Source organism: Passer montanus, unplaced genomic scaffold (genome assembly GCF_014805655.1).
Source record: "Passer montanus isolate IOZ18808 unplaced genomic scaffold, ASM1480565v1 scaffold97, whole genome shotgun sequence".
NCBI classification, from domain to species: Eukaryota; Metazoa; Chordata; class Aves; order Passeriformes; family Passeridae; genus Passer; species Passer montanus.
In genome coordinates this window covers 1,581,053-1,606,970 of record NW_024375145.1, presented here as the reverse complement: position 1 = coordinate 1,606,970, position 25,918 = coordinate 1,581,053, and positions in this window count along the sequence as shown.

The following is a 25,918-nucleotide window of genomic DNA, read 5'->3' as shown; positions in this document are numbered from 1 at the left end:
CCCAAGGCCAGGCTGGACACTGGGGCTGGAGCAGCCTGGCACAGGGGAAGGTGTCCCTGACATGGCTGGGGTGGCTCTGGGTGGGTTCTGGGTCCCTTCCAACCCAAACCCTATAATCTGATCCTGTGGTTCAGTGTGTTGGGGTGCCGAGCTGACCCCTCCAACCCTGCAGGGAATCACTCCCAGTCTCCCAGTTCTGCAGAACCCAAACTGCAGAGACACATCCTGGCTCCCTCCTGGTGCTGGGATGTGATTCCTCCCCTCCTCACACCATCAGGTACCACGGCTCTGAGCTGGGCAGGGGGAAAGCAGCCTGGAGCCACCAACAGAGGAAAAAATATTGGTTATTATGAGTATAATCCAGTATATTAATTCATTAAAATACCAGTATATTAATTTATTACAATAAATTACCCCGGCAGCAGTTCACACAGGAGCCACAGGGTTGGAATGGAAGTGGATATATAGTTTTTGGTTTTTTTTTTTTTCTTTTTCTTTTTTTGTTGTTCTCTCTCTTGCATTTCATTTTCAACCCTTATTACTTTCTGTTCAGATTAACCAACCATTCCGAGTTATCAAGGAAACCTAAGGCCTGGGAAGTGATACACTTCCAGTATATGACTTTTAAAAAACATATCCTAACTGTGAAGGAGATGTGTTTTTATCCACCTCTCAGTCAAGACACATTTGTTGTTTATAGTGTGTTTCTTACTACCCTGTCCAGCTTGAATGTGCCTTTGAGAGTTTATTCCAGCATTTTTGAGGCCAAACTTGTCCCTAATATTACACAAATTATTGAAACTGTCTGGTCCTTGGTCAAAGTGATCTGGATTAGGACCACATTAGGTTCAAGGTGTATTTCCTGGATTCTTATGATGTCCTTTCCAGATTTTCTGACTGCTGCTCATCCTATCTAGGCTATCAGTTCCTCCTTTCCCTTCCAATGCCAAACTGGAATAATTGGCCTGGATAGAAAACAGAATTAGCCAACTTTCATAGCACTGCCAGGGACACATAATTTGAAAAGTACATTGTCTGCCCTGTCTGTTCTGACACAGCAGAGATGAAGAGAATGAGGTGAATTATCAGTGTCTGCTCCTATTTCAGCTTTTTCTTGGGGCTTTTCTTTGCGAGTAGAACAAATCCTGAGTTCCCAGGATAAACAGGAATTTAGCTGAGCACCAGCCAAATAAAACCTCCCTTAACACCTTCAGATTGTGCCCTGACTGAACAAACATCCTGAAGGGGGTTTTCTGAAACTTTCTGCCTTCTCTTGGCCTCGTGTCATGGGAACTGGAGGAGGTTTGATATTTTGGGGAGTGGGTTTGCTCTGGTGCTGAATTCTCGGTGCCTCACACCACGACACCCTGAGCTGGTGACGAAGCCAGGCTGAGGTGTGCCCTCAGAGGGATGGCTAGAGCGCAGGGAAGGAGACGTCAAAAGCGTCAAAAAGTTCCATTTTCCCTTGTAAAATTTGCAGTTACGTGCTGTGGTGCTGGGGACAGAAGTGAGAGTGCAACAGCAGATGAGAAACGGAGCGCACACGCTGCTGAAAATGGTGGGTGGATCCCCATGGATTCTGAGGGGCTGGAGCAGGGAATGGAGCCGGGAAGTCTGGAGAATTCCTGAGGGAGGTGGGAAGGGGAGCAAAGGAGGCTCAGGGGGGCCCTTGTGGCTCTGCACAGCTCCTGCCAGGAGGGGACAGCCGGGGGGTCGGGCTGTGCTCCCAGGAACAGGGACAGGAGCAGAGGGAACGGCCTCAGGCTGGGCCAGGGCAGGCGCAGGGTTGGGATCAGGCAGGGATGGAGGGGCTGTGAGGGGCTGGAATGGGCTGCCTGAGGAATGGTGGGATCACCGTGCCTGGGAGAGCCCCAAAACGGCGTGGATGTGGCACCGGGGACATTCGTCTGATCTGGGGGAGAGGCTGGGCCTGGTGAGCCCAGAGGACTTTTCCAGCCTCAAATAAGCCTGGGATTGTCTAAACGCAGCTCAAAGGCCAAGAGCAGGACTCTCACCCACTCCCAGCTGAGGATGAAATAAATACCTGACCTGAGGATGAAATAAATACCTGCCCATCATCAGAGTGCCTTCATTTCCTGTCTTGCACAGCTCCATGGAGTACCAGAGAGGTTTTTGGCTTTTTTTTTTGGTTTTTTTTGGTTTTTTTTTGTTTGTTTGTTTTTTGTTTTGTTTTGTTTTGGGGGTTTTTTTTTGTTTTTTTTTTTGTTTTTTTGGGGGTTTTTTTTGGGTTTTTTTTTTTGTTGTTGTTGTTTTGTTTTGTTTTGTTTTGGTTTTTGGGGTTTTTTTTTGTTTTTTTTTGGTAAGCCAGCTGCCTCCTGGCTCTCAAGGAATCCACACCACATTGCCTTGAAATCCTGCATGAGCACAGCTAATCTGTGAGGTTTTACAGAGTAGATGGGGTGTTACGGCCCAGCCCTTCTGAAGTTCTGCAGAGCCCCACGCTCAAATTTAAAAGAATTATTCCCTGTAAATAAATTTCGGCAAAACGTAGCTTATTTAATTTAAAATAATTGTTCCCTGTAAACATATTTCAGCGTGAACTTAGCATCTTTATGAGGTTTCACTTCACGCTTGTGCTACTGAATTGCAATTTAGACTCTTTTTACTACAGGACCCTTTCCATGGATCATTAAAGAATTGATGGCCTCCGTGCTATATTAAACAAGCCTATTATTATAAATTATATGTTATTTATTATACATTAGATATTAAATATATTAAACTACAGCAGTAATAGATCTTATACAATGTATCATGCCAAATTAATAATAAAGAATATATCATATATTCTCTACAATATAAAATACAGAATACATAATGATATTGCATAATGTAATATGCAATGTATAATAATATAATATATGCATATACAGTATCATACACAGGACTCTAATTATTACAACATAATAGATGCCTTTTTATATTATATATAGCATTTTACATATTATGTACTACATATTAATTAGCAATATATTACTAATATAACAGCATAATACTATGCATTTATATAGCATAGGCAATATTTGTAGCTATTATATCTCTATAATAATCATTATTTATTCTACATGTAATTTGTAATGCATAATTTCATATGAAGTAGTACATAGCATAAAATTCACCATATATATCATAGTATGTACTTTATATACCCTATATATGATGTATAGCAATGATTGCATTGCTATACATCATGTATAGGGTATGTAAATTACATAAATTATTTTACCTGCATTTGACACCCACGTTTGACATTTTAAACTTCTTGTTTAACATTTGTTCCTTCAGGTTAGTTTTCAAAATATTGTCCAGTTAGGTGCAAACAAAGGTTTCATTAAATCCCAGCTTTTCCACTCTCAGAACATTGATTCTTCCTCTTGCAGGAAGGAGGTGTAAGAGCAAATAGGGAATAAAAGTATGAATGAGGTTGTGGTGAATAACTCTGGTGGGCTTTAGTCGTGTAGAATTGTTTAATTTCCTGTGGTTTTCTTGGCTGGTTTGTTTGTTTCTGTTTTTGTTTTTGGTTTTGTGGGTTTTTTTGGGTTTGGTCGATCTGAATGACAATTTCTTCAGAGTGGAGAAACAGCTCTAATCCATGAAATTAAAATACTCAAAAATAACAAATAACATGTGAATTACACTCAGTAACCCATTTTCCTACAGACAGCCTAAATTCTCTATTAATGAAGTCAAGATTAAGTGTTTGAAGCAAAAAACTATTCCTGAGGTCATTCCAGAGGCCTCCCAATCCCATCCCCTAAAACCTGTGCTTACACAACACCCACGTTACACAGCCCATTCCTGTTTCTGTACTTTTCCTTGCAGGGAAAGCAGGTAATGCTCCTGCTATTTAATCACAGGTTTGATCCTTGTAGTGAGGAACAAGCACCAGCTCTGTGGCTGGACAATTTGTGACACGTTGGGCAAACAGAACCTAATCCTGGGTAAATATTTTAAAAGTGCTCCTTATTTCTAAGGGCGATTCCCTGGGGGAGGCAGAGCCTCCCAGGGCAGGATTTAATTCGGAGCCAGGGCAGAGCAGCTGATTTTTCCTATCACCCAACGCTGCTGAAATGTTGATTGATTCAGGAGCTGCTCTGGGAAGTGACGGCGCTGACGTTTAAAATAAAAAAAAAATAAAATAAAATTACTGGCCCTCTGTGAAATACACAGAGAAGGGAACCGCGCAGCAAGGTCCAGTCCCAGCTGAGGTGTCACACAGGAGAATTGCTGGGGAGGGAAAAGTGCCTGGAGGGGTTTTTTTGGGCAGATTTGAGCTGTTTGTCCTCGCTCTGGGCATGCTGGGGCTCATCAGGAGGGAAGAACTTGGAGACCTCCTGCTCAATGTGGGGACTGTTCATGGGGTAAAATCATGGATTTTGCCATCCCACAGACCTGTCTGGCGATACTGAGCACTTTGGGAAGGGGCATGCTCCAAAAAAAAGCTGAAAACCAGCAGGGGAGTGATTCAGACAAGAACTGCAATTAATTGGAATCCTTTCTACCCACAACTTGGTCAATATCAACACAATTTGCACACCTTCTACTTAACACCACAGCAGTGGCCCAGACCTCTCTGTGGTGACATCAGAGAGGAGCAGAAATGCAATTATCTTGAAGAAAATTCAGATTTAATCTTCCCAAGGCACACTTTCACTGTTAAAAGAAGTTAGTCTTAATAAAATAAAAAAAAATCTTAGTGTGCTGGAGACACCTGCCTTCATTCTTTATTAAAAAAAATGTTCCCTCATTAAAATAATGCTGTTCTCAGAGTTCAAATTTTTAAAAATAAAAAGTTAAGCTCTCTTCATAATGACCTACTGCAAGGAAGCATTAATAATTTTGGCCATAATTTTAAGCCAAAAATATGTGTGGAAATTAAAAGGGATTAGAATGCCATTTTTAATATTGAATCACAATTTATAACTTAAGTTTTGGAGGAAATGTGAAAGCATTTTCAAAAAAAGAACGTTTTGCAGCAGAAGGATAACTTGTGCTGGAAAAAATTAAATACCTTTATTTTTTTTCATTAAAAATAGTAAATACAAACCTTCCCTTCCATGTGTTCTGCCATGGGCAATATTTTTCCTAAGGTTTGGCTTTTTGGTGTTTTGTTGTCCCTGGTCAGAAAAATCAACAATAATCATATTTACCATAATAAAATTGTAGCATCTTTTTTATCCTTAGTTATTGCTTCAGTTTTAGGATGGTGCCTGCAGGATCACAAAGTCATGAAAAGTATAAAAGCTGAAATCCTAAGGCATCACCAAAAATCCCTTTTTCTTCCAGGCACCAATGTTTCACTCACAGTGAGAGATGGTTCTTGCCTGGGAAATCGAGACCTCAGCACCCAAACCTCTTCAGCCACCATCCCACAGTGTAAAGCCTCCTACCAAGGACTCAAAACCAAACAAAACTCAGGGATGGGCCCCTCTGGCAGCCCAAGTCCCTTTGTCTCTTCTCTGGCACTCTTTGCAGGCCCCTCCATTTCTAGTGTGAGTCTGAGAAATGACAAATTCGTTATTATTATTATTATTATTTTGTCTCTCCGTGGTGTTTCTGGGCAGAGGCAAAGGCTGTTGTATGTCACTGCTGGTATCACACATTTAGACACATCAACGCTGACTTCATTTGCTGTTGGACAACTCCTCTCCCTGCAGTTTATTGTTTGTTTGTCTGTGGTGTTTTTCTCTCTTCATGCTGTTAACCCAGCCTGTCCATCTCTTCCTCTGGCAAGGTCTTTTGTTGCCTGAGAAGAATTTACATCTGCATCAGGTTTGTGTGAAAAGCTATTAATTAATTGTGTAAAAAGTTAATAAAAGCAGTTTCAGCCAGAAAAAAAAAAAAGGGGTAAAGATCCTGGGTACGTAATTTAGCTGGCTACCTCAGCTATCTTATTGGCCCTTCCCTGCAAATATTGTCTCAGTTATAACCTAAGGGCATCACACCCACCAGTTAAAGCACATTCACTGGGTTCTATCTGTCCATGCACATGGTATTCCTTGGAAATTCCTCTGAGAGCCAAGGAAGAACTGCTAAACTCCACATTTCCAAGTGTTTGGTGCATGTTCTCCTGCAGAATGTAAACAGGTGAGGCTCTGATCCGTCTGCAGGGATCCAAAAGCAATCCAGCTGATCTTTCCACTCATCTTTCCCAGCCAATTTGTGCTGTGTCCCATTTGTGTTATTGTGAAGCTTTAGAATAATGGATTATTGAAACTCTCAAAACTGCTTTTTAATCACATCTCATTCTGTCAGCAGATTGCCTATTCCAGTAGGCTTCTGCACATTTCAGTTCCACCATTGTTCCCAGAGCTCAAGTGGAAACAAGCCAGGCATGGCTGAGAAACATGAAAGGAAAATATGAGCAAAATAATCATCCTAAGCCAAGTGTTGGTGGGAGGTGCTATGCAAAACGGGGCAAGCCCACGTTCCTACAATAAAACATTCACATGACAGAGGATAACGAGGAGTCACAAATAATGGTGGGAAAGCCTTCTGTAAAGGACTTCAAGAACAAATGTAATCACCAAAGGAGTTTTTAATTGTGGGGAAGAGGACTTTGACCAGCCTTTCCTATGGTTTGGAGTGTTTACCAACGGTGCACTCGCAACTGCTCAAGCCAGTGGGAGCCAAAGGCTATAAAATTGTCAGCAGAGGGAGCAGGAGTCTCTGTCTGTGCCTCCAAGAGCATTTTGGGTGCTGAGCTATCCCTTAATTCACCCAAACCTGACTCATCTTGTGCCTAGAGCAGTGTGTGATGTAACCTTGCCGTATATATGAAATATACCTTTAAAAAACCCCCCTCTTTCAGAGTCTGAAGCTGCCTCTCCACAGTTCCAGATGGTGTTCCCTCCCTGCTCCCAGCAGCAGAATCCATCTGGTGTAATGGAAGGTGGCAAGAGGAGATTTAGGGTCACTTCCAACCTATTCTATTCTATTCTATTCTATTCTATTCTATTCTATTCTATTCTATTCTATTCTATTCTATTCTATTCTATTCTATTCCATCCCATTATCCAATCCCACCCCAAAACCTGCCTGACAAAAACCACAGCACTCTCCACATCCATTTTTCAAATCCCTGCACCACTCTTATCACATTGAGACCCACATTGATATGGTCAGGGCTAAATTACTTGGTTTTAGCTGGAAACTGTATTTTTATGTATGTTATGGTGTCACAGGGATATGTGATCATCTTTGCAAGTCTCAAGATAAATCACAATATTTCTTATTTTTATTTTAGTTGAAACAGTGTGAAATATTCCTTGCCATAAAGGAAGTGAACTCACAAAAGATTGTAAGCCAAATGAAATGAAGTCTGGGGAGGATCTCTTTGAAGAAATATACACTAATTGGGCAGAAAAAATATTGTTCCTGGTCCCAGTGACTAGAAATCTGAAAAATTTATCATGTAGAGAACTCCAGCTTCTTTCAAAAACGGTATGTAATCCCGATTTAAATATATAAATTCTGTGTAATATTTGAATGGAAAAGGTCAGCATTTTCATGGGTGAATTGTGCCACAGAGCCTGGGGCCTATTTCTGTGCTAAACTCCACATCCTTTTCCAGTCCTGCCATAGGACTGGCTGTACAGAAAGCTCATTGTTTGCAAAGAGGAGCCCACTCCTTCACGAAACAAAACAGCTTTTAACTCTGTGGCACATCCCTCAGCAGAGGCATGTCCACAGAATGGCAATTCATCACTGAGGAGCGGCAAGCGGGCCAGGGGACCTGACAGCAGTGTCCTCTGGAAAGACCCACTTTCCAAAAATCGCCGCTTTCCAGGCCAAAAGAAAGCTGAAAAAGCCCCTTGTGGCTCCTTGCAAGGGACCCTGCCCACTGCAGTGAGCTTCCAGACAGCTGCCAGTATTTATCTCGCTGGGTCCTTCACTTCATCTTCCTGTGCAATCAGACGAGGAGGGAGGGAAAGACACACACACAACTTTACGAGCTCTGAGCCCACACCAGGGACATTTGATATTCTGGCAGCCAGCTTTCTATTTTCCAGCTGTGCCAAGTCAAGAAAAATGCTAGGAAAAGAAACTAGTGCATAATGAAGTCTTCCTTTTTTTTTTTTCCCCTTAGAGACTTCTCAGTTGACTTTTATTCTTCTTCTTCTCTTCTTCTCTCCCGTCTTGAGAATTTGCTTTGTTTTCAATTTTTTTTTCAAGGGGGCTTTCTCGCCAAACAGGTTTGTTGTAAGTTCTCACCATTCTCCTGATTACTAACAAAACATCACAGCTTTTAAACGCCAAGCCAGAAGAAAAGTTATATTGTGGGGAAAGGGAAATGGGGATGCAGCACTAATTTTTATTTTATTACTAATGATGTTACATTGTCAGTGTTGTTATGTGACTCCTGCTGCTGGTGCCATTTCAGTCTTGGGTCCTCCCCTTTGCTTCCTTCTCCTGGTCATGCTCTGTGTCCTTTCCTCTGTCCCTTAGGTGAGGTTCTCCTCCTGTCATCTTAACACCCATCTTCTTTATAATGTGGTTGGTTTGGCTCCTTGGGCAGGTAAGAGGAGCTACTGTAGGAAAAGACAAAAAAGATGCCAACAACAGAAGTTCTTGGGCTGTGCCCTGCCTTGGTTGTGGTATCTTTCCTTTCAAACAGTGCTGAATGCAGATCAGGGGAAATATAGTTACTAATAAAGGAACTTCTGGGGCAGGATTGCAAACCTCTCAGCTGAAGGTCCAATATAATTATGATCTTCGGGACCCTGGAGCAGAATACACACACCCCTACATCATTTTCCTCTCCTGTCTGCCATGCTGGGGAATTGTTATGTTTCTGCTCATTTAAAGGAAAAATAACAACTTTCACTACCTGAAAGTGTGACTTCTCATGGAAGAGATCCTTCCTGGTAAAACCTTGGAGAGTGAGAGGCAGGTTTGTGGTGCTGGGAGCTCACTGCAGCTGTTTTTGGGGTTGTGCTGGCTTTGGTTGGGTAGAGTTCCTCCTCCTCCCCGGTGGCTGCTGTGGGGCAGTGTTGGGTTTGTGCTGAGCGTGGGTTGATAACCCAGAGATGTTTCTGTCATTGCTGGGCTCACCCCGAGCCTGCAAAGCCTTTCCCTGCCCCTCCTGTGGGAGGCTGGAGGGGACAGGGCCAGGACAGGTGACCCCAAGGGACCCCAGGGATGTCCCAGCCCCTTTGGCCCCGTGCTCAGGGTGGCAGGAGGAGGGCACAGGGAGCAAGGGGGTGTTGGCAGGGGGGGTGTTTGTCCTCAGCTCACTGTCACAGGTGAGGGCCCTGCCCTCTGGGAGCTGCTGGAGGGGAGGCAGGGGATGAATTCTGCTCTTGCTTTGCCTGTGTGCACGGCTTCTGCCTTCTCTTTGTCTCAGCCCACGAGTGCTCTGTGCTTCACCCACCCTGTTCTGAAGAGCAGACATCCAGCTGCTGATATGGAGTGAAATTAAAAAAGGGTTGTTTGGGATTCAGCTCTTTGCCCACCTCCTGCAATAGCATCACGAATTTTTATTTATATTCTCACACAGGGCACTTTGTTCTTTTTTTTTCTTTTTCTTTTTTTTTTTTTCTTTTTTTTTTTTTCTGTTGGGGTTAGGATTGAGGGTGTTTGAGATAATAGTTAGTGTTCAGACTCAGGTTTTTATTGTTTCTTATCAGTGTTGCAGATTCACAGCAGTGAGTTCTGCAGTCTTTTATTAGTAAGGCACAAAATGGCCAACTATCTATTGTTACAAGGTCTCTTAAGGCTAAACTATCCAATTCAGAAGTGACACCTAAATTATTTTTCTTTTTAACTTAATAACTGATCACTCAAAGCTTGCAATGTGGACTTTTCTGTCCAATTACAAAGCATCACCCAAACCCATGAAGAAGGAAGAAGAAGGTGAAGAAGAACAACCTGCCTCCTCTCTAAAACCTCCATCTTGCTTCATTTATTTCTATATTCTAAAATTCCAAATCTAAGTTTTTCCACCCTGTGAGGTCACACACTTCTAACCAACTCCACACCCATAATCCCAGTGCTATTAATCAATTTTGGAAGCCCTCTCTGCAGCCTGAGGTCAATGGAATGTTCTCTTGTGGGTCTGTGCCTGTCAGCACAGAAAGTTTGAAATTTCAGCACCCAGGGTTCCAACAGGTCTAGATCAATTAAAGTGAATGCTGTTAATTAATCACCAGGCTTAGCCATACTTCAAGGTTTTATTGGGGAATCTCTGGTCCTTCTACTCATGGGAATAGAACCATGTAATCATACAAGTGTCAAAAGATGGTTTCCACAGGATGGACTTACAGGCAAATCCAGTTGATAGTTTAGCTAAGAAAAGGAATTTTTAAAAAAAAATTTGAAATATATGAAAAAAATAATTTAAAAATTGTCAAACCATATTGTCCTTTAAAAAGAAAATATTTGTTTTACAGGATGGACTTACAGGCAAATCCAGTTGATAGTTTAGCTAAGAAAAGGAATTTTTAAAAAAAAATTTGAAATATATGAAAAAAATAATTTAAAAATTGTCAAACCATATTGTCCTTTAAAAAGAAAATATTTGGTTTTTTCTTTTTTTTTTAACTTTTTTTTTTACTTTTTTTTTTCAAATGATGTAAGGGGAGAAGATGAAAAGATCTTCTGAGCTAAATTAAAGAGGTGTCTTGTCTCAAAGTGTAACATTTTCTGAGTGATCCTTAAAAAACCAAAAAATGCCTGAGGATCTGTCTTTTCAGCCTAACCACATTTTCTTCCTCTTTTAAAAAAAAGCTCTTCATCAAGAGACAGGAATTGTTTTTCCCCAGGTGTAATTAGGATCTCCTGTGCTGTCATCCACACTAAAAGCTGTCTTTGTCTCATGTTTTCCTGAGCACAAAGCCAAGAAATTAAACAGAGAACCTGGGCAAAACAACTGCTTTGTCGGGTTAAACTTTCTCATGGTTAGGGGAAAAAAAAATTTTGGTAGATATTTTGTATCTGACCCTGAAAATTGTGGAGGAGATCATTGACGTCTCCCTACTTTGCAAAATTCAGCTGTAAATGTTCAGTTGCTCTGTTACTGCCTTCTGACTCCTGCCCTCACACTCAGATAAGATTTTTCTTGGGATTCCAGGAAGAAAGGACTGCCAAGCGCTTGAATTCGATTTTTACAACCACATCTAAACTGAGGCTGATTTTTGCAGAGGTGCCTGGGCGATCCAGATGCTTCTTTTCAAGAAAAAACGACCATTAACTTGGAATTACCAGATAAAACGCTTTCACCCCACTCAAGAATAACATAATAACATCTTTGTACATATTCAGAGTTTTGGGGAAGCGTCTGGTGTGGGTAATTTTGTTTTCTTCATTTGTTTTACACGTTCTGCACAGGGAAGAGGAGTCTGGATCTCGCACCAGAGAATCACAGAATCACAGAATCACAGAATAATGAAGGGAGAGGCAGCTCAGACAATGAACAACAGGAGGATTGCACCCACAAAACCAGCCAGGAGAGGCATTTCTGCCCACCAGAGGAGAGTTCCTCTTGGCCAGCTGTGATGCCATTTCACAGCTCTCTGGTTTGGGGGCTGCAGCGTGTGCTCCCAGTGCCTGATTTGCGGCCACTCCGTCAAATATTGGTTTAAAGTCACACCCTGCCCTCCCCAGCTCTGCCCGTGGTGGCTTTGTGTCCTCCCAGAGAGAATCCCCAAAATCTTGGACCCATCCCTGGCCAGCAGGAGCTGGGGATAAACTTTCTCCATGGGGGTGGCCTGGAGAAGTGGACGCCTCTCTGTGATTTTTTTGGGGACAGGGTACCAGATGAGGCAGCAGCTCCCAAGCAATTACCTTGCTGAAAACATTTTGCAGGCACTGCTTTGGGAATGGCAGGGGCTGGAGAGGTTCCCATGAACTCTGCTAGCCCTTCCCCTGCCCACCCCCCTGAAATTCAGCCTGGGAGCAGCCAGCATGTGTCTGATGAGAAGCCACTGATGCATGTTCTCCTCTTGCATGGCTGGATATTTACAGGGCTCCAGGAATGCTTGGTCTTTCTCAGGGCCAAGAAAAATAAAGTCACCAGCCACCCCCCCCATAATGAAAAATGAGGTGCTGCTCCCAGCCATCTGCAGCGAGCTTTGCTTGATTGTTTGTTTGTTTTATTTTTTTAATAACCTTCCAAAGCTTGGTTCAGATTATTTTGCTTCCGAAGCCTTTGCCCGTAAAGAAGCAAATAAGCTTTCCACTTTTTTTCTTTTCCAAAGAAAAAGATGTATGGAGGGACATCTCTGCCTGTTTTGTGAAGAGCATGGCACATGAGAAAACAGGTTACTCTGGGACAGCTGGAACTACAGGCTGGCAGCAGGAGGTGGGAACAGGAGTATTGTCTTTGTCAAAAATACATGAAGGCTGGAAGAAATTTTATCCTTATATTGAAAACAGCACCATCCAAGGAGTTTGCAGCGTTACTTTAACCACCTATCTCTAAAATAAAATACAGTATTTTAAATTTTGGGTCCCAGGAAAGAGATATCAGCACCTGAGCGTGAGCAGGTGAGGATGTGCTTGACCAAAGGATTGCCATTTATGAAAGCCTTGGACAAGGGTGAGGGGGAAGGAAGGGAAAATCCTAATTCACAGTATTAATCACCACCCAGCTTTGCTGGGAGCTCAGCCTGCAGGAGAGGAACCCCACCTGCCAAATACACAGCGATCTGTGAGCACCAGGATGAACCACTGCTGGCTGTGCCCACAGGGAGGGAGGTGTTTCTGGGTGAGATAAGGCCTTTTCTCTTCCAGCACAGCAATTCCTGTCTGGCATTGGCAGGGTCAGGTGATCCATGAATTGGTACAAAATTCCCTGTTGCAAAAAAATAGTGGAAGAAAAAAACCAAAAAAACACCGACCTGAGAGATTCTGATTTTCTCTTCTTAAATTCAGGGTGTAAATTATCTTGTGACTCTACAAAACCTCCTGAGGTGAACAAGGAAAGGCTCTCCAGAAATGAAAGCTCTAAAACCATTTGCATTTAGAAAAGGGGAATGTTTTGCTGCAGGTTTAATCCACATCTGCAGGTGCAGCTGTGGTCTTTGGGTCCAGCTGTTTTCTGCTTCCACGAGCTGGGCACCACAGCCTGCTGCACCTCCACAGAAGGAAGAAAAACTGTTCTGCTGTAGGAAATATGTACATGTAAAGGAGCCCAGGACATGAGAGAGATGGCAATTCCCACCATGGCTCCATGGATTTTCACACACGGAAAATCTAGGAAGGAAAAATTCATTACAAGCCCAAACCTGCAGGTAATTTCTCCAGTGACTGATTGGTGCTCTAAGATGTGAGGCTTGATGAAATTCCCCAAAAAAGCAAATTCTCTGTGCAATATAGATGCTTAGCTGTGCAAAATCCTAGAGCATAATTAGGCTTCTCCTAAACCAGGGGCTGAGCATTTCTTGGGGGAGTCAAAAGAAAAAAAAATACTGAATCAACTGAAACAGTTGGGACAAGAGATGGTGGATTTGTCTTCACTCAGGGTGCTTAAGGCAAACCAGAGACAATTTTCCAGCTGGAATCACAGATAGCTGGAGGAAGCAGAGGTATTATAATGGTTAATTTCTTCCTAGTGAAGGTCACAGGCATGGAATGGTTTGGGTTGGGAGAAACATTCAAACTCACCCCATTCCATCCTGGTGCACCAGGATGCTCCAACCCTGTCCAAGCCAGCCTTGAACACTCCCAGGGATGGGGCAGGATGTTTGTACTACAATCTCCATTTTCCCCCCCATTTGTGTAGTGCTCCCCTCTGCCACAATCACTCTCAGAAAGAGAAACAAATAGAACTGAATTGTTCATCCCAGGTCTTCGGACTGGAACAGGCAGAAAAGTCCCTCCCAGAGACCCCTCTGATTTTCTGCTGTGTTTTTGAGGTTGATCAGTGAAAATACATGACCTGGCTTGGTGCAAGAGCTGCATGAGGCTGCTGTCCTTGCCTGGGATCTTCCACCACGAGCCCTGCATCATGGTTGTGTTCAGAGGGCATGGGAACTCAAAACCATCTCTTGGGGACATCCCCTCTTTCCTATCACCCCCTTAGAAATGTTTTAAATTAATTTTGGGAGTCTGTGCTCGGGGCTCCATCAGTCACACAGTTATAAGGATTTTAATTGCAGCATTTTGCTGTAAGGGTCTTCCATAACTTGCTATAAAATAGGAGATTTCTCCCAATCTTGACCCAAATGAGGGTTAAATTTTAAATGCCCTTCTCTTTCCAAACATAAATTTGCTAGTTTGATGTAAACTACAGGCATAAGGTAGCATTTTCTTTTGTTTAATGAGAATATGCATATTAAAAAGTACATTCAGATACTAAGTATATGGCATTATTTTAATAAATTGACCTAGAAGGGTCGTACTGGGTTGCCAGACTTAGAAAAGATGAACCCATCCTCTGCTTTGCTGAGGGTTTCTCCATTGGGAGTGGAGGAGGAAAGGCAGGAGGCAGAGAAAGAAAAAAAAACCAACAAAACAAAACAAAAACAAAACAAAACAAAACAAAACAAAAACCCCAAACAAAACAAAACAAAAAAAATCCAACAAAACAAAACAAAACCAAAACAAAACAAAAACCCCAAACAAAACAAAACAAAACAAAAAAAAAGCAACAAAACCAAACCAAGACAAAAAAAACCCCAACAAAAATCAGTCTGCAAAAGGCATTACAAAATTTGTATTTCCTTTGCCATGGGTCTGCTCAATAATATTTGGCCACTTCTTGTTACCACAAAGCGGAAATTATGGGAAAAAGGGAAATTTACCAGGTTTCAAAATATTTGATTGGTAATAGATGAAATTAAGTGCAAAGATGAGTCAGGCTGTGTGAAGTAAGGGTATAATTGATATAATATATAAATTATATATATAAAAATATAAAATAAATGATATATATATAAAAATTATATATATTATATAAATATATCTATAATATATATTTTTTATATATTAAAATATATATAATTCCTGATGCAGCAGTTCAGAGATGTAAGCAACTGCTTATTTAATTGTTGTTAAAAGAGCTAAAAAATGGTGAATCCCACTTTCCACAGTTCTTCATAGCCTGGTGGCTTGTGCACAGGAGTCACAGAGTCACAGAAAGCTTTGGGTTGGGAGGGACCTTCAAGATCATCCAGTTCCAGCCCAAAATATATGCAAGGCTATGAGTTCTTGTCCATCTGTGTGACATCCTGGATGGGTTTGGACTCTACCCAGGGGTGGTGGGGCAAGGGCTGAGACCCTGTGAGGGCACAGGGCTCAAAACAATGACAAATCAGGGCTGCCAGCCACAGGAACAGCTGGGTTGCAGGGAAAATATCCTCATTTTCTGTTCTTTGTTCAAGCAGTTAACATCAGGATTTCACCTTTGGCTCATCATCACTAATTAGGAGAATTCACCTTACACCACTGGGCAATGCCCACTGAAGAAAATTTGCTGTGAGAGACTGAGTGGACTGCTGGTTGCACTCAGTATGGTGTTTCCTGTCTCTTCAGGTGTTTTTTAACAAGCACAGCACAGCTCTTCCAGCAATTTGTGGAGGGAAATACTCCTGGCTGTGGGTTGTTGTGTCTCCAAGCCCCAGGAACCCGGACTCACCCCACACCTTCTGCCACAGCCAGGTTCTGACACAGACCCTGCCACCTCGCCAACAAAACGAGCCATTTCTTTCCCTTCCTCACCCAGAATTTCCCAGGCCTGCCTCTCTTCCCCAAATGTGTTTCATGAGAGCATCTGCTGTACAAAAGGAGATGAAGCTCCATTTGTGCGCAGCAAGAACAATAAACGGATGTCACGTTCCGTGTCGCACTCCAGGCTTTAATTGCATCCCTCCCCTTGGAAAGGGAAGGGAGCTGGTTGTGATAACAGGCTGTCCACCTCACATTTGTCAGCAATTAGCCCGAGAAGGTGCCTGTCCTGACAATTTTCTGACGAGGAGCAAGGGTGCAAGGAAAAGTGTTTTGTCACGGCGCGTTTTCTCGGTGCTGTTAATCCCCTGCCTTTGATTGATTATTGCCCACATGGATTGTTACCAGGGGGGGGATTATCCACAGCACTGATAACAACAGGCAGAGGGGATCTGGTTTGTTTCTTGCTTGGTTTGCAGAGGAGGGTGAAGCTGGGAGGGAAGGAGGAGAGTGTGGGTGTGCTTCTCTGGGAGCGCTGGCTGCTGTTCCATCTGTGATTAATCCACCCAGCACCCAGAGCTGTCCTTGCTGAAGCCACATGCAAGAAGAAAAGGCCACTGGAAAAAGAAAAATAAAAACCCCAAAGAAACACCACCACCACCACTAAAAAAAAAACCAAACCAAAACAAACTACCAAAAAAACCCCCAAAAACCCAAACTAAACCAAAGCAGAACAAAAAAAAAGCACCAAAACCTGAAAAAAACCTCCACCACCACCACAAAAAAGCCCAAAACAGCAACAACAAAAACCCAAAAAAACCACACCCAAAACCCAAAAAACCCCTACCAAAACCAAAAGAAAAACCCACAAAAAACCAAAACAAAAAAAAATCCCAGCCAAAAAAACCACCAAAACCAACCACACAAACGAACAAAACAAAACAAAACAAAAACACAAAAAAACCCAAAAACAAACAAACAAACAAAAAAAAACCCCAAACCAAAAAAACCCAAAAACCCCCAAAAATATCCCCAAACCAAACAGGTTAAAATAGTTTTGTTTCTTAAATTTCATAGGTGTTGTGTTGACTTTGCTGGCCGGGGAGCTGGCAGGCTGCAGAAGGCTTTGAAAAGCAAGGAAGGATGGAGGCAGACAGGTGGTGTTTTGGAGATGAAGTGTTTTGAGCTCTCTCACACTAGTAAATCATGAGGACAGGGTATCAGGTCTCCTTTCTCCCCTGCCTAGGTTTTGCCCTGAAAGAACCTCAGTGATGGGCAGCACTGGGTGTTTTCCACTTGCTCTAAAAAAAAAATAAATTAATTTAAAAAAAAATCACTTGTCTGACACAGCTGAAAATATTTACAAATCTTAGGACACTGTGTCTTTAGTCAGCTGGTGAGGTATTACAGGTGACATCAGTGTAAGTTTGCTTGACCATGGAGGGGGAAAAAAAGAATCAGTGTGAAATTGTGTTGTACTGAACCTGTGAATGAGTCAGGCTCCAAAGCTTCAAGTGGTTTCATTCTTCCCAAAAGCAGCTCTGACAGGAAGCTCCCTGCTCCTGAGGTTTAGGTGAACTGTTTTAAAGAAAATGAAAAATAACCTTGATTAATGCTAATGAAAAAAAAAGTAATGATGAGCGCTAAATAATGATATCAGAACAGATGAATAAGTTTCTTTATCTATTATTTACTTAAGGTGACAGAGAGTGTATGACAATTTTTCTGGAGTTCTTTTGCTAACACCTGTTTATCAGCTGTTTTCTGTAACAGTTAATTTTAAAAGGGCACATTTGAAGAGCTCAGATTAAGAGCTGGGGTCAGATTTAGAAATTAGGGTTATAAAATAATGGGAATCACCCTTCTGACAATGCATTTACAGATCATAATACAGATAATCATTCAGGCTTAGAGCCTGGTTCATAAATTCTGGCTTGTGAATTTGGTTAATAAATTGATATTTTGCTCTCACAGATACCAGAATCAAAGTTGCCACTTTGAGACGTTTTAGTGATGCCTTCTGTCACAGGTGAGTGAGGAACTGAGACAGAAACAGAAGGTGTTTAAGGGAGTCCAGACTGAAAACTGTGTGGACAGATCAGCTGAGGAAAACTTCCTGCTTGAGGTATGTTTTGTGTAGGGAATACTGGGGTTTGTTGATTGAATTTGTGCCACCAGCAGAGGTGAAGTAACTTATTTTTTTTTTCTCATGCAAATGCTGCTGTGAGTGAAATTTGACAGAGTAACAATGCTGCAGCCCTCAGAAATTGCTGCTTACTTGGAATAAATCAGTAACTGAATTAAACCAGTCTGCAAGTAGTTTCTAAGTCAATTACTTGCACAATTTATGTGCCTGCAAACTGCAAAAAGTTCTTATTTTCACCTTGATTCTGTTTGCAGTTACTGCTGCAGGCCTTTTGCTTTGTTATAGGTGAGGCATTTTTATATTCCTGTAATACAACCAGAGTCAGGCTGTGGTTTTGTTATTTTTTTACAGAAGAAGGGGGAAAAGAAAAAGAGCTAATTGAGTATGCAATATTCTGTATGAAACTGGTATCTCAAACACAGGGATTTGAAATACAGTTGGGGAACAAAAAGTTTCTTGTGTAAGGGGATAAGTGTGCATAATGGGGTGGAAATAAGAAATGGAGGGTTTGGGATGTTTGTCAGGGAAAAAAAAAAGCTTCCTAATGAGGTAGAATAGGCTGAAAATAATCATTCACAGGAGGCATTGCTCAAGACAATTTAAGCTGATGGGACAAAAAAGCCAAGAAACAACAGAGGGAACTCAACTGATATTTTCTGTCTCTTTACATAAATCATTGGAGGGAAGGGAAGGAAAGGAGGGAAATAAGGAGTGAGAATTTTTGAATGGAGACATCATGACCAGTATTTATTTGTGCCTTCAAAGAGACCAAGATACACCTACATAAAAAAAAAAATAAATTGCATTTTGGCATCACCCTCAGCAGTGCAGCAGGGGCAGAGTGGGGGATGCTCTCACCCTTGGGCACCCCAGGTTTTGGTGCAGGTTCCCAACAGGGGAATCTCCTGGTGAACATTAAATCCAGGTCCTGCAGCTCCAGGTGGGTGACTGCCCTCTGATTTAGAGCTGTCACTTCAGGCTCAGGCATGCCATGTGCTTAGGAGGAATCAAAAGAAACTTAGCAGCTGGCCAAACAACTGAGTTAGCTGAAGAAGAATTTGATAAAATATTGAGTTTATCCCTAGCAAGAAAGAAAACAAAGCCATTAGCATGGAAAATTATAAAATAGACATGTAGGGAACATTTGCAGGTAGAGGATATGTGCCATAGTGAGCAGCATGCAGGCCTAAATAATTTGTTGCAAACTCTTGGCAATTAATTATTGATGCTAATTGCTTAGTACCAATAAAATACCATGAGCTAGTGCTTTCTCCAATTAATATAATGAGGTGCTTTGATGTAACTAATGACTTAAGATCACGCTTTGTTAAAGGTATAAAAACTGGAGGACACCTTGTAATAAAGAAGAAGCTGCTGTATCTCTGCACAAGTGTGTGTGTGTGTTGTGTCCATCTCAGCAGGAGCAGCCAGACCTGAGTGCAGAGGGGATGAGAGGAGGGGAAGCTGCAGCTGAGTCCAGGGCTGGATTCAGTCTAGTCCAGAACAGAATGCCCAGGTTGGAAGAGAACTCAAAGATCATGGAGTCCAGCCCAGCCCCAACACCTGAACTCAACCCTGGCACCCAGTGCCACATCCAGGCTTGGTTAAACACACCCAGGGATGGGGACTGCACCACCTCCCTGGGCAGCCATTCCAGAACTTCATCACCTTCCTGTATAAAACTTCTCCTAATATCCAGCCTGTATTTCCCTTGGTGCAGCTCTTGGTGTGCTCTGGTTCTGTCAGTGCTGCCTGGAGAAAGAGCCCCACCCAGCTGAGCGCCTTTCAGGAGCTCTAGTGAAGGACAAGGTCACCTCCTGTCGAGTTTTATCTTCTTTTTCTGCCTTGGTCAGGGTCGGGATTAAATGCACAGAGACAATATTTGCTGTTCAGACCAGGTGTTTATTATTTCTTATCTACATTACAGTCTTACAAATCGTGAGTTCTACAGCACTTCAACAAACTAAAAATGGAGCCCCATCTCTCTCTCTCTACAAGGCCTTTGAAGGATAAACCGTCCAATTAAGAAATGACACCTAAGTTATTTTTACTTTTAACCCAATAACCAACCACCCATGGCCCACAATGGGGACATTTTATCCAATTACACAAAACCAACCAAACCCATGGAGAAGAAGGAAGTGAAGAAGATGGTGAAGAAGAAGGTGAAGAAGAAGGACCAGCCTTTGCCTTAAAACCTCCTTCTCTCTTTATGTACATTACTATATTCTAAACCCTTAAACTCTAATTTTCCCACCCTGTGAGATCACACACTTCTATCCAAACTCCACACCCACAATCCCAGCTCTATCATTCCATTTTGGAACCCTTCTCCACAGCCTCAGATCAATGCAGTTTTCTCCTGGGAGTCAGTGCCTGCAGCACAGAAATCTGAAATTCTCAGCACTCCAAAAACCTCTGAATTTCCTTTTCCTGTCTGCTCAGGGGCAGGACTCAGTGCAGGCTGAGGACACACAGCGAGCTTGGCCAGGTTTGGGAGGCTTCTCCTGGCTGGGTGCTCTTAAATTCATCAGTGAATGGGAAATGAGGAAGAGCTGTCCCACTGCCTGGGCTCTGAGAGCTGTCCTCACCGACCAAACTCACAGGGTTTTGGGTTTCAGAGGGAGTTTATCTGAAAGTTTGATTGATGGTGTGAAATGACCCGTGAAATCCCTGCTGAACTTTTCCCTTTTCCTCAGGCCAGAAAGGAAGTGAAGCTTCTGCTGTGCCTTTTTAGGTATTAACGTGCAACTTACCTGTATTTCCTGACTGACACACCTGCATCAACTCCAGCATTTCTCCTCTCTTGGTCTAGAAGTCCCCGTGGATGTCAGACACTGAGTCCAAGAGGATCTGGCCACGTTGCATCCTCCTCCCTTCACAGATTTGAAACAATTTTGTGAAATCAAGCAACAGACACAAATCTCTCCCACAGGATCCTTGATTAGGCTTTAATGGGTCACATTCCACTTCCCCACAAAGCCTGACACCATAATTTTGCCTCTCATATTTGGGAGAAATGGGATTTGTGCAGATGCAGCCAGACACAATGTGCTGGGAAGCTGAGTGCCCAAAGCTCACAGTGGGTCTGCTGGAACAAAGGAGGAGAGGAGCTGAAGCACTGGAGGCTTCCAGAGCTGCACAGCTCCTTCCATCCCTGCCCAGGAATTTCAGCATGGAAGTGCCAGGGGTCAGCAAGGTGCAGGTGCTGAGCTCTGCTGTGTTGGGTGCTTTGTGCTTCAGGCACTGAAATGTGAGAATAGAAAAGGAGATAATTAGAAAACAATAAAAAAACAAAACAAAACAAAACAACAAAAAACCCAAACCAACAACAATAAAACGAAACAAAGAACAACCAAAACCAAACAAACAAAAAACCCCAAAAAAACCCCCAAACCAAATCAAATTAAAAAAACTTATCATTTCCAATGACACATATGGAAGAGACTAGAGTCTTGTCATTCTCATCACATTCTTCAGTAAAATGTAATTTCCTCTTACGAACTTAATGTTCACTGAAAACGATTCTGAAGAGCGGGCAAGAAGTGTCCTGTCACAAAGTTTTAGAAGAGATATTAATAATTTTATTACAGTCCATTTTCAATGTGCATTTCAGTGTCAGTGATTAGAAAGGAACACGTTTATTGCTACCTGATGACTTTTGGGTGCACATATGAATTTCCATTTTGGGGGTTTGCCTCTTTATTTGAACTGGGGGGGAAAAAGTTTTCAAAATTCTGCCTCCCTCTTTATCACATATTTTTTTTCTGGGTGCATAGATCTTGTTGAAGACATTTCACCAGGAGATCCATAACTATTTTCATTCACTTGGGATCGTGGCCTTCTGGATGTCACCACTTTCAGACATGTATTTGCTGTTTTTTTAAAGAAACTGAGAAATTATTAATTTAATCACAGACTGTTCTGCCTCAGTGAGGCTCCTTTTTAGCAGCAGTACTGGGATAATAAAAAATCAGGGCCTTGGAGGAACTGTTCACCCACCCCTGGCTGGCCACTTTTGACAGGAAATGTGGAAGGTTTAATCAAACCCCTCAGAGGCTGGAGTTTATCTGTTTATTAATTTCGTTAGACACACAGAACATGAGACAGGACTTTCAAATTTACTGGTTTTTTCCTGACAAATCTGTATGGAATGGAAGCAGAGACTGATGTGACAGGTCAGAAAGAACTCCTCTGACAACCTGCAACTGAACAAACAAATGGCAATGAATAAAATTAAATAGTTATTCAATAGCATTAAGTAATTTAAAAAATGCTAATAAAGAAAAAATAGCATTAGATTTGTAAACACCATAAAGAAGAAACCCTACAAACACAATGTTTCTGTCTCCCAAAAGACAATCATGCTTTAACAGGAGGTTTTATATCTTTTCTCAAGAAGAAAAATTGCTCAAACAGTTCATACCTTTTGATGCAAAAAGCTGTTTCTACCACATTTTCCATAAGTTTTATTTTTTACCTCTTTGCCTCTAGTGCAGATCACACAACAGGCCAAACTTTATCTACACTGTGGGGACCCATCTTTTTTTGCCTGGAAACACTGAGAGTGAGATTGGTGCAACATCTGTCACCTACAGCGTTCCCAGATTGGGCTGGAACAGGAAATAAGGTAGGTTTTTTGGGATGCAAAACTAATTCTCTCACTTTGGAGGGGCAAGAACAAACCCCAGGACTATTGTGCCAGCCCAAGAATAATAATGTTCTTTTACCTCCTCCAGGAGAGTCTCTCAAAGTTTCCAAGTGCTTTAGTCATTCTGCAAGAGCTTGTAAAGTTCTGGGAGGACCAGAGGGAAAAAGAAAACAGGCCAGGAATGGCCAGCTTGATGAAACCCTGCTCTGGCCACAGTGGTAGGTGGGTGCAACAAAAATAAGGGATGTGTTTACAAAGTAGGTGTCACGCCACAGGGTTTGGCCTGCAGCATTTATTTGGGGCTAGATTGGGCAAAAAAAGAAAAAGAAAAAGAAAAAGAAAAAAAGAAAAAGAAAAAGAAAAAGAAAAAGAGAAGGCTTTCAGAAGACCTGGGGTTGTTACTCAGGGGAGGACGTGAGGATGTGTTGTCCCTCCTGGTTCTGCAATCCCTGTGCAAGTTCCATGGCAAAGGGAGGAAAACTGACATAAAAAATAAAAATAAAAATAAAGAAAAAGAAAAAGAAAAAGAAAAAGAAAAAGAAAAAGAGAGGGCTTTCAGAAGACCTGGGGTTGTTAGGGGAGGACGTGAGGATGTGATGTCCCTCCTGGTTCTGCAATCCCTGTGCAAGTTCCATGGCAAAGGGAGGAAAACTGACACTGCTGCCACGCCAGTGGGGTATCCCCCAGTTTAGGAAGAGTGGAATTTTCTCACTGGCACAGAGGGTTCTTCATCCACCCAGGCATCTAGGGCTTGTCTGGAGCAAACTCCTGACCCATCCCATCCCCACTGGGTCCTTGAGCAGTAGTTGGGTCAGGAGTTTGGCATTTTTCAAAAGCAAACCTTACTCAAATCCTGCCTTTTCACTTAAAGGTTTAAGCAAATTAAAAAAAAAAAAAAAAAAAAAACTAAAAAAACCCCAAAAAAAAACAAAACAAAAAAACCCAAAAAAACCCCAAAAAACACCCAAACCAAACCAAAACAACAAAACAGACCAACAACCAAACCAAACTCTCTCGAATATGGACTTATTATGTTCGAAACTTCACATAGGAATATATTTCAAATTTCTGTGAAAAAAAGCCACATGAGATTTCACAAAAGATTTCACATAAACCACTCATCCTGGGGTTTGTCCCCAGCACAGGTTTCAGTTTGGGTGTAGGCAAATGCACCTCAGAGCTCTTTTGAAATTGCTCCATTTGGTATTTGGTTTTTTTGCCGACACCATGGAAAAAATGTAAATATTGCATGAGTTTTCTGCAGCTCTGCAGCTGAGCCCAGGTACTCCAGACATTTGTCTCGAATGCCCCCCAAAGGTTTTTGACCCATAGCAAAAATGGATCTGCTGCTCTGAGCTTCAGGTTTGTGACAAAGGTTAAACAGTGGCAAACTTTGTTCAGCACATGTCTAAAGAACTATTATAGCCACTGCCAGATTAAAAAAAAAAAAATCCTCTCCTTGAAGTATAAATATCCAATTACACCAAATGAATTTAGTATCTATCAGATAAATAATAGGGAATTTTTTGTAAGGTATGCCCGGAGCTTAGAAGTGCATCTCCTGTCCCACTATATTAGCTTATAGAGGAGTTAAGACACTGGGGATCTGCTTCCAATTACAAAATTAAAATACAATCAACCAGTTTAAGTGAACAAACAATGTTTTCTTTTAAATCTGATTTTTAAGATATGCAAAATTGTTGGTGAGGAATCAGATTGCCATGGTTAGGATGGTTTCGCTTAAGGAAATCCTGTGCATTATCACATAAAACAGTCCTTCCCTTCCCTTCCCTTCCCTTCCCTTCCCTTCCCTTCCCTTCCCTCTCCTCTCTTTCTCCCTTTTCCTTCCCTTTCCTTCCTCATTTCCATCTCTCTCACTCACAGAATTGAGTCACTTGGGTTAAACAGAAATAATCTTTGGTTTTGTTGGTGTTGTGTGGCAGATTCAGCTGACTGAAATGTCCACAAAACCCAGTCTTGGTGCAGACACAAAATGGGAAGGACCACAATGGAAAATGAAAAAAATATTCACATATTTGTACATTTGAGGTAGAAGCTGCATAATAACAGAGTAATAAAGTTCCACAATTAAACATTTAAAGTTTGAGAAGTGTGAAAGTAAAGGCAATGCACCGAATAAAGTTTATCTCTAGTTGTAAAACAGACTGCAATGAGTTGCTTTTAAATAAGAATTTTCAGCACTACTGCACGCATTCAGGTCCAGCTCTTTTTTGTGCTGGACCAGTTTTTCCACCACAAAGGCCATGGAAATTCAGAATATGGCCAGGCACCCCTTTAGAGATCCCTGTGCCTTGCCAGGAACGTTCCAGCACTGGGGAGGTTCCATCCCTCCAGTGGAGCTGGGCTGATGGCTGCAGCAGGATTCACTGCTGGGAGATGGAGCTTTGGCAATCCCTCCTGAGACCCAGGCCTGCTTTGCTGTCTGGAAAAGCTGTGGATTTCCCTTTATTCTGAATAGTTCAGCTCAGTCTGGGTGACTCTCACACGTGCTCTGAGCCTGGTCAGGGCCTCAGCTCCTGGCTGCTCTTCTGCGGCTTGTGTGACACCAAAGAAAGCTCAAACAGATGAAAGAAAAAAAACCCCAAAAAACAAAAACCAAAACCAAAAACCAAAACAAAAAATAGACCCAAAAAAAAAAAAACAACCCAAAAAACCCAGAAAACCCAAAACACCAAAAAAAAAAAAAAAAAAAAAAAAAGGATAGAGGTGTAAGAAATGCCCATAAATGCCCATAAATGCCCATGTGCAATGTGTGCAGCTGAACTGAGACCCTCACAGGCTCCAGCCCAGCTGCCATTGCCTCTGCTCCTTCCATCCCAATGTCACAGCTGGGGTCCCCCTCTTCTGCTCCTTGTGAGCAGCTCAAGACCTTTTAGGATGTTCTCCTGCCCCTTTAAAAAGACCTTGACTGTGCTCTTCCAGCTTCAATATCCAATTATTCTCCCCGAGTAGCAGTAACTGATACTCACCATGTGCTAATGAGCTGTTTCACTGCAGGCTTAAGCAGACATTTCCATCCTGTGTGGACATTTCTATGCATATTACTTTGACAAATGGGCAATTAAAAAGCACCCACTACTCTACACACACTGCTGCCTCTTCTTCCTTTCCTGCCTTCTCAGTATTCCCTCAAATATTTTTTTGTTTGTTTGGTGGGGGTTTTTTGTGTCTTTTTTTTTTCTCTTTTCTGTTTTTTGTGGGTTTTTTTAAATTTTTGTGGTTTTTTTGGTTTTTTTTTTTTTTTTTTTGTGGGTTTTTTAAAATTTTTGTGGTTTTTTGGTTTTTTTTTGAGAACTTGTGTGTTTTCAGCCACTTTCAGGTCTCAGCACTGCATGAGAACCTTAAATTGATCTAAAGTACAGGATGGATTCACAGACCTGAGACCATGTCAAGCAGTTCACAAGTGTCTGTGCTCCGAAATGGTTGGTCCTTTTGGGTGGCACACAATCAGGACTGGAAGTACCACTAATATT